General features: G+C 38.5%; 1 pseudogene; it reads right to left on the bottom strand.

Annotated features, from left to right (window-relative positions):
• Nucleotides 1-6,860: 6,860 nt before the first annotated feature.
• Nucleotides 6,861-10,069, bottom strand: LOC128247656 (SCAN domain-containing protein 3-like; annotated as a pseudogene).
• Nucleotides 10,070-10,551: the final 482 nt, after the last annotated feature.

The raw sequence follows: 10,551 nt of genomic DNA on the forward strand, positions 1-10,551 counted from the left end.
CAGAGGTTTATCCTTGGCTAGGTATTTCTCCTGAAGCTATCTTACCAGAAATATAGCATCAGTGGTGCTTTTCCCAGGCACGAACCCAAACTGCATCTCATCTAAACTGACTCACTCCCTAACCAGTTGAGCTATGACCCTCTCCGTGACTTTCATTACCTGATCTAAAAGCTTGATACCTCTGTAATTATTTGTATCTAAAGCGTCACCTTTACCTTTGTAGCAGTTGACTATGGTACTGCTACACCAGTCATTGGGTATGACTCCTTCGTGTATCACCTGGTTCGTAATACGGGTGACTAGGCTATAGCCGACACTGCCAGATATTTTGAGCATCTCTGCAGTGATTCCTGATGGGCCAGGGGCTTTCCCTGTCTTCATACTCTTAATTGCTTTATCTACCATGGTACTGTCAACTCGGATAGCTGGTCCCTCTGTTGGGTCAACATACAGCAGACTCTCTTTGACATTATCAACTTCTACCCTTCCATATCTAAGCCCCTCCTCTCAAAGGCCCTACCTTTTGCTGAGCAATACACCAGCATAAGTAATCTTGATATCAGAATTATCATGAATGCCAGAAAGTCAATTCTGGTCCATGATGATTCCTTCTGGGTAAAGAAAGAAGGCGATCCATTGTTCTATGTTTCTATGAGGAGCTTTGACGGGGCTGAAATTGCCAACCTTGTCGGGTTATACATCTTGGATACCCTCAAGAGACATACCCATCCACATAGGTCAGCCCTCTATGGGGATGATGGCCTTACTCTCTCCTGCCATATTAACAGCCATGCCATGGACTGGTTCAGGAAGGACTAGAGAAAAATATTTAAGGAGTCCGGTCTGTCTATAACAGTTACCACCAATCTGACTACAGTTGATTTCTTGGGCATAACCTTAGACCTGAACACAGGCAAGTATTACTCCTACAGGAGGCCTAACGAGGAAATGATATACATCCACAAGAGTTCAAACTATCCCGTACTGTAATTAGAAACCTGGTTTCAGGCATTAGCAAATGGGTATCTAATCTCTCAGCCAACAGAGAGATTTTTAATAGGGCCCTACAATGATGCTTTGGCTATGAGTGGGTTTACTGAGAAGCTCATGTGTATGGACATTCCCCAAATCCTCTCTCCCCACCTCATGAAGATTAGGAAAAGGAAAATTATCTGGTATAACTGCACTTTCAAACAAGACGTTTCCACCAATGTAGCTAGTGGCTTCCTGTCGTTAATTAAGAAACATTCTCCTGAGGCCACAAGTATTGCAAACTCTTCAATGCCCATAAAGACAACCAGCATGGAGGAGAAGGGTCTGGAAGCTCAAAGATCCTGCGAATGGACAGAGATTTAGAGACTTATTACTCGAAGCCTTTGATGAAATAGAGGAGGATATAGCTTCACACGATGTAGAAGACAACTGGAGGTTTCTACGGGACAACCTACTGAGGGCCACTGACCAAATCTGTGGTTGGTGCAAAGTCCCCTCTCAACCCAAAATAACGTGGTGGTGGAACAATGTTGTTGACAGGGCTATTACACAAAAGAAACAGGCTTAGAAGAACTGGAATAATGGTGGTAGCAGAGAATTGTATCAGACTGGCAGAAGGGAAGCTAGGCGACAGGTTTATTTAGCCAGAGGGGAAGCAGATAAGAAAAAATGTTAACCATCATCCATGCGGACACATTTCTCTCCTACGACATAACGATTCTCTCTCACACACTGTCTTGCAACACGAAATACCTTGAGTCTTTGGTCCTCACGGCACAGAACATTGGCAAATTTTTTCTTATCTGCTTCCCCTCTGGCTAAATAAACCTGTCGCCTAACTTCCCTTCTGGTAGTCTGGTACAATTCTCTACTACCACCATTCTTCCAGTTCTTCCAAGCCTGTTTCTTTTGTGTAATAGCCCTGTCAACAGCAATGTTCCACCACCACGTTATTTTGGGTTAAGAGGGGACAGATCTGGTCAGTGGCCCTCAGCAGGTTGTCCTGTAGAAACCTCCAGTTGTCTTCCCCATATCCCCTTCTATTTCATGAAAAGCTTTGAGTAATACGTCTCTAAATCTCTGTCTATTTGCAGGATCTTTAAGCTTCCAGACCCTTCTCCTCCGTGCTGGTCGTCTTCTGGGCAACCACTTAGCCCTGATCCTGAAGTCACTAAGTCTATGTTGTGGGGTACATTCTTTGCCTGGGAAGGTTTTGGCATTTATAAGCAGCCATCTTTCCCTTTTTCTGGCGAGGATATAGTCAATTTGGCTAGTGTGTCTGCCAGAACAGTAGGTGACTAGGTGACTGGCTGGTTTCCTGAAGTTAGTATTGCAAACCATAAGATCATTTGCATCACACAACTCCAGCAGCCTTGTTCTTCCCTCATTGCAGGAACCAAAACCGTAGCCTCCATGTATGCCATGGAAGCCCCCTGTATGTTGTCCAACATGTCCATTGAAGTCACCAGCCATAAAGAGAAGGTCCCAGTCATTTATCAACAAGGTAGTCTGCAGGAGGATGTCATAAAATTGGTCTTTCTGTCCATCAGGTAGCCCCGGCTGAGGGGCATAGGCCAAGAAAATGGTTGCTAACCCATGATGAAGCACTAATCTAATCGTAAGTATTCTGTCGCATACTCTGACTACCTCAATTTCCTTATCAAGCCATTTTCCCGCAAGAAGTATACCCATGCCCCCGACCCTGTCAGTGTTCCCTGCCCAGAAAATCTTGTACCTGTGTTCTTTGCCTGTGAGGAACCTAGCGGAACCTCCTTTTTACCTTACTTCTTGGAGGCAGCACAAATCGACACATCTCCATTCAAGCATCTCAACAATCTCACCAGACCTACCTTTCAGTGAGCCGACATTGAGAGTGCCAACCCTGAGGGTGTGGGAAGTATGGGCCCGGGGGACAGCAGCATCATGTACCTGAAAAGAAAGCTCGCATTTGGCAGAATTCATGAACAAACAATAGCCTTCAATTCAACCTGCATACACTACACCATCATATTTCTGCACTATATGATCACTACCCTACATAGGAGATAAACCCTAAGTAGGGGTGGGGATGGGGTAAAGCCTTTAGAAGTGTTCATGGGAGCCAACCAAAGGATGACAGAGGATAGGAACTTCCAGTACAGATGGAGAGGGTGGGAGGGTGTTCATACCGTGAAGTAGCAAATTCAGATGAGAGCATCTTCTGGATATGTATTCTTTTGGTGGAAGTATTGAAAATCGAATATGGGAATCCGAGTACGTGCACTAGTTTATATAGGGTGGGGGTGGGGGTGGAGGAAGTCTTGTTGACCCAAGTTGCCTCCACATTTGTAGAGTATGGAGGACTGTTTTTTGTCGTCATCATTGTCTCAAATGTTCATTTAGTCTTTCCGCAATGCTCCCAGATGTCTCCCTTATGTATGTCATGTTCATGTCTTTACAAACACCTTCTATGCATCTTATGCTGTAGACTACATTTTGAGTTCTACAGTTAATGCCAGAGCTAATCCTACATACATTGCAGTTATCATTGGTGCATATGGTATTCACAGTTGTGATCTGATGGAGTTCCCTGGCTTTTCAACAATCTTAATGTTGAGTTTGGTCTCCTTCAGAGCTATCCTAAATCTATGGGCTAGTTCTCTATAGGATGTGGCCTCTACAAACATCACTCCTTGATATTTGTTGGTTTTATACTATGTGTTCACCCTGTTTGCCTTGTCACAAGCTTTTTGTATTCTCTTCCAGTCTTTGATTCTATATCTAGGACAGGTACCATGGGTTTCTTTACATATAATGTTATCTAACTTCTTACTTGCACCCCTGTATACTAGAACCCTATCTTTCTGATCATATCCAGCAAATTGCATGTGGTGCATGAAGTTCTGTACATGTTTCTTCGTTTCATAGTGTTTGCGTAGTGGGGACACATTGTTCATTATACTAAGTCTGCTATCAGTATGTTAATTTTCATGTTATGTGACATATTAGCGTTATATAACTTAAGGATTATATATGATTCCCTTACACACAATGTACACCTATCTGAGCCATTACCATATTGGGGAGCCCTTGTAATTATGGACCATGTCAGGTCATAAGGCAAGTTACTATCCTTAAGTTTATTTATATATGCCACTAAGGTAGTGGAATTCTTATACTTAGGGTTTGAAAAGGAATTCAGATGGGGCCTGTATCGCCTTTTGAAATCTATCATACTACCTATATACATCTTGTTTTGTCTATTGGGTATGCTAACTATACATTATACACAAGATTGTATCGAAGACATGATCCTGCAAGCAGGGGGGCTCTGCAGTTACAAATTTTATTCAGTGGTGACCTACTATTAATGTTCTTGTTTATATTGCCAGCATTATTAATATCATTATATTGGGATATGGTATCTGGTTTTAAATTCATTAAAGTTTCATTATTATTATTTATTATGTTAGCATTTGGGGTCGATACCTTAACATTACCCTTATTTCTGTTAGTATGTAGTGCTAGTTCTAAAGCATTATTATTAGTTGCACTATTGTTGTCCTTGTTTTTCGCTATATCCTTAAGTTCATTAGTACGTAGACCTTCCCCTAAATTATTATTATTAGTTACCCTATTGTTGACCATATTCATTATACGTTTAATTTTATTCCTATTTATAGAAGCTATTATTGTTCCTAAATTAGGCATTACCAAGTACGAAAATTTTATAGTAGATTTATTACAAATAAGGTAATATTTGTGATGCTTTGGGAAGTTAGATTGTAGGATTTTAAAAAACAATCTAGATAGATTCTTAACCCTAACTGGGAAAGGAGGGGCAAACCAAATAACCTCATGTATTCTGGATTTAGATTTTCTAATTGTATTAGAAGTCTCAGGAGTAGGAGCTTTATGCTTATATTTATTATGATTATATTCAGTCAACGAAAAAAGAATTTCCAATGAATCTGAGACCTGGGATTTGCAGCATATTAGGAGGTCAGAGTACTTGATTCCACGCAAAAAATCAGAAATTTTTTTTTTTTTACCTTAATGAAAATCATGCAGGTGTTACTCTAAAAAATTACCCAAACAGCATGCACAACATTTTATAACAAAAGCTGGACAGGTACACATATGCTCACAGACACACATAATCAGGAAAACACACACAGCCAAACCACTCAGGCCTTCACAGAAAACCAAACAAACAGCAGTAATTTTTCAGAGGGTTGTTACTCTGAAAATGTTAACGAAATGGAAGAATACAATGAGGGTAAAACTGCCTGCAGGGGATTCCCCTCCCCACCAAAAAATGCGTGCTGCTGGACTTGGAAAAATATAGAAAGCTAAAAAAGACTATTGGGTCTGATGTGGACCCCATAGGGTAGGAGGTGGGGTTTGATACCCTGCCTCCTGTCATTGAATACAGAGAAGTGAAAGCACTAAAAGTAAGTGACAGCTATGTTAAAGTAAAACATTTTTAGATAAACTATGAAAGAAAAAAAAAGAATAAAAAATGTATTAAATGTAACTGCTCGAGTACAGGGTTCGAGTAGCCATTGCATCCCCACATCCATATAATATCATCCCATCATTCATCTGCTTTATTTTTTCTTCCCCGCTGCATGTTTTGTCTGTCCTTGTATTGTCCTCTCTGTATTTCACCCCTTGTGGGTAATAAAGAATTAAGAGATAATGTCTGCCACCAACCACACTTTCCTGGTTTTACAAAGTTTACTGTATACCGAAGTGGGCAAACAGTGGCAATGAGGATTTAAACAACTCATGAGGAATTAAAAAACTTGACGAGGATTTAAACAAACTCAACGAGAATAAACCAATTCATGTGGTGTTAATAGAAACTCAAAGAGGAGTTAATAAACTCACAAAGTCGGTGTATGAATTCTACAGAATGTCGTAAGAGTATGGAAAATATATTGGCAGGTTTGCTTGAGTTGCAAAAACAGCAACAACAACAGCAGATACAACTGCAAGTGCAACAATAGAAGCAACAACAACAATTAATATTACAGCAGCAAATGCTGCAATTACTGAAGTTATCAGGATAGTTGGTCCATGGTGAAGTAATTCACGAACAGCTGAGTGTTGGAACCTGGGCGAGTTGCTTGTTGAGTTGTATACGTAGAGATGTTGATGTTAGGATGATAGTGGCGATGGAAATGGAGGTCACTGAATGCTGTTGGACGAAGTTGGTGAGTCTCAACATGGCAGCTGTTGTGTTGTCGCTGGAACTGGCTGTGTCTTGTGTGGTTAGTGACTAGACCTTAAAAGGTCTGGAACCAAAAGACATTGAGATGAGGAGAAGCTGGGTTTTTATAAGGAGTTGTAGGCTCAAAACTGAGTTGAGAAGAGGCTGTCACATGTGACCTTATTTATGGGCTTTGATTGGTTATACACTGCATATTGGCATGATAGAGTAAGAGACAAATATTTGATATTTAACTCTGCTCTATTTAACTCTGTTCTATTTAACTCTGTGCAGATATCCTACAATGTTTTACTGCGCTCATATCTAAAATTGGTTATCTCCTTCAATTATAATCATTAACGACTAAAAGAAAAACTAACCATTTAAAAACTTCATGACAATAGTTCAAGGTGGAGCCCACTTTATTGCCAGGAGGCTACATAGTCAGAAGGCAATAAGTTTGTCATTGGATAACTGATTTAGGCCAGTGCTTCTCAAACTATCTGATGAGGCGTACCAGCGGGTTTTTTTTCTTTCCAATGTGTCAGGGACTGGTAATATTTCTTAGTAATATTAATTTATACTGGAAACAATGTATATAATGAATATGATAAAAGTTGACGATATCTTATATTTATTTTGTAAACAAATAATACAATATTACATAATCATTTTATAATCTTAATTTTTACTAATGTGAAAGGTGAGCCTGCTTCTTCTTTGTCAGTTTATTCAGTCGTGGTTCAATTGAGGACAATGCCACGCACAATGGAGAATGAATATCCATATTATTCCTGTACTTTGTCTTAATAACACTTGTGGTTGAGAAGCCAGTCTCACAGAGGTATGTTGAAGGAAATGGAAGAGTTTTCAGGGCAATTTCACTAAACTCAGGATATTCTACTTTTACTTTAATCCAAAAGGAACCAAGTAATGTGGTAGTTTTGAAACTCCTCTTCAATTCTTCCTCACTAGCCAGATCCAACAATTTGTCCTCCATAATGACACTTAAGTCATTTGGCAGTGAAATAAAAGGGTTTCAAATCCATCCATTCCCTTTCCGTGGATCTTCTGCTGGAAAGTAAAAACTGAAACCGGTCTGCCAGATTCGTCAAGTGTTTTCTGATGACATTTCGTAGAAATGTAATATTAAGGTCTTCACCTGCATCAGCGCTGATTGTCGCTAATTGATGAAACATGTCATAACAATCTCTTGACACTTGACTCTTCCATGCTTCTAGTTTTCATTTCTGTTCATCGATCTTGTCTGCCATTGTAAAACATGAAGCCATCATTCCCTGCATGTAGGTGTTGAGATCATTAAAGATAGCAAAGATATCAACCAAATAAGCCAGCTTGGCTAACCAATTCACATCTCCGAACAATTGTGACCAATTTGGATTTTTGTCCTGAAGAAACTCAGCAAGCTTGTTTCATAGCTCAAACACTCTTGACAAGACTTTCCCTCTCGATAACCAACGCACATTAGCATGCTATAGGAGCTGTTTATGATTAGCTCCCATATTATCACATAATGCACCAAATAGTCTCAATTTTAAAGCATTCACCTTTGCATGGTTCACAATATTTACAACCTCTCTGAGAACACTGCTTAGTTCTGTTGACATTTTTTTGTTGCAAGATTTTCTCAGTGAAGGAAGCAGTGCATCAACTTGCAATCTGGGGCAAGCACCTTAATTTGGGTAACTACTCCTGAATGCCATCCAGTCCTTGCGGCAGCGCCACCAGAACATATGCCTACATAAATCCAACCCACATTTGTTAACGATGTAGTTGCTCACAGTCTTGAATGCTTCAGAACTAATTGTTTTTGTTGGCAATGAAGCAGAGAAAACCAACTCTTCTTTCAAATCACTTTCATGTTCAAAGCACACATACACCATCAGAATCACCTGATTAGCAAAGTTTGTGCATTCATCAAGTTGCAAAGAAAAGTAGTTTGCTAATCTGTCCTATGAGCTGATTTTCCATATCATGAGCCAGATTATGAATCTGTCGAGCTATTGTGTCATTTGAAAGTGGCATCTGAGCCACTTTCTTTGCCGCCGGCTCGCCTAACATTTCCATACAGACAGCTTGAATATATCCTATCACCAATTCTGTATGGCTTTTTAGCCTTAGCAATTCAAAGTGCTACCTTATAAGAAGCCCGCAATGCACAAGTATTTATGTGTGACACTTCAAAGATCTGTTTCTGATGGCCTTTTAAATCAACATGCTTTCTTTCAAAGAACTCTTTTAGCTTTGAACTCATTTATGTTTTGTATTTAAATGTCTCTTGAGATTTGATGGCTTCATTGAGTTGTTGACCAACACATCTCCACAAATAACACACTGCGGCTTTTGCACTTGCCCATCATTTGTGACTACAAAAGTGAAGCTAGTATGAAATTTTTTTGTCAGTAATACTTCGGTTTCATTTACATTGCTGTCATCTGATTCAAAATCACGTTCAGCAACCGGATGTCTTGGCTTGATAAATAATTCCATAGGGGCTTGCTTCGCCATCTGTAAATTAGGGATGAAAATAATATTGTCGCAAATATTCAAGTGTTTCTATTATCTTATTTTATTTTAAGGTAATTAGTTTTTTCTTTTATTTTTTTCTAATGGAAGAAAATATTTTCTGTGCGTAACAATTATAATTGAATCTTTCTCTTCATTTCATTGTGTTAAAAAGAAAATTATTATTCTGATATAATCTTGAGAAAACGTAACCAGTAGGTAAGGAATTTAGTTAAGATTTTTTCTTCTCATAATTCCAGAGTTCGAGCCCACAGCAACATAATATCTCCTCCACTATTTAAGTATTACGTGTCAAAAGTGAAACAAAAACACTCATGTCAAATACTTTCACTTTAAAAATGAAACTATTCTACTAACTGAAACAATCACATTTCGATACTGTAATGACAGATACTTTCAGAGAGAAAGAGAGAGAGAAAGAGATGTATATGTATACATATAGATGTATATGTACACGTTATTCCACTAACTGAAACAATCACATTTCGATACTTTCAGAGAGAGAGAAAGAGATGTATATGTATACATATACATGTATATGTACACGTATATGCATATATATATACATATATATATATAGATATATATGCATACATGTATATGTATACACATGTGTAGATGTATATATATAGATGTACATGTAATATGTACACATATATACATGTATATACAAGCATACAGATATCTATACATATATACACCCATCACACACAAACACACACATTAGTCATTTGTTTTCTTATCCAAAACTACGTCAAAAGTACTGAACGGATCTTTATGAAATTTGGAAATTATATTCTATGTATAACGGCCATAACTCCCATGAAAATTCATATATTTTTGATGTTGATGAAATTTTAACCCGAACATAACAGATGAGCATTATTTGTAATTCAACGGTACAACAGTGTAAGACTACCCTTTCAGATATACTTTCATTGTGATTTCTGCAATGTGGTGCATAAATTGTCAAGTAAATGAGACGCATCTTTGCCTCCACTGATTCACTTGCAAAGTGTTGAGTAAAATTATTTCGTTGCATACCTCCTTTGGGTCTTTTTATTATCACTACGACACACATAGTCCCCAGTTGGTAACATTGATTTCAAGGCCCTCCTAGATGAGAGACTGGCATTCCACTTAATGTCTATGTTCCATGCTGGCATGGATTGGAGAGTTATTAATGTAGAAATATGGTATCGTAGCTACTAACAGTTGAGGGTTGCGTAGTCTCGACGGCGTTTTTAGATTTCATTATTCTCTTTAGCCCGGGCAAAGCCGGGTATTTCTGCTAGTATGTATATAAATAAAGACTTTTATTATTACTACTTTCCTTTCGTAGGAAATTACTTTCACTTTGCTTTTGCTTGAAGAGCACTTTCACTTTTTCTTTGAAAAAAGTCGGTTTTATTTTCCCCATTTCACTCTCCAGGAAAGAGATGAGCTCTTATAAAGTAATTTACTCTGAAATGTTATTGCATTTATATGCTAGTCTCTTTACAATAGATTTAAATGCCACAAGAACAAAGAGATGGTTAATGTTTCTACTGGTGTTGTTGGTGAAAAGTACATGGTACAATTATTAAAACAAACATTTAGATGTCATCGAAGACACCTCAGCCATAGAAATCCTTCACAAATACCACCATCCAGATGACAAAGACAATGACAAAGCAATACCTCAACTGAAGGAAGCCATATATGAAGATGTAACAAAACCACTCAAATGATTATTTGATGCAATAGCTCAGGGGAGGCATCAAGATGAACGTGAGAGAGACCAGCTCCCAGAGTTCTATAGTGTGTGCACATTAATT

Source organism: Octopus bimaculoides, chromosome 4 (assembly GCF_046866305.1).
Source record: "Octopus bimaculoides isolate indiv1 chromosome 4, ASM4686630v1, whole genome shotgun sequence".
Taxonomy (NCBI): domain Eukaryota; kingdom Metazoa; phylum Mollusca; class Cephalopoda; order Octopoda; family Octopodidae; genus Octopus; species Octopus bimaculoides.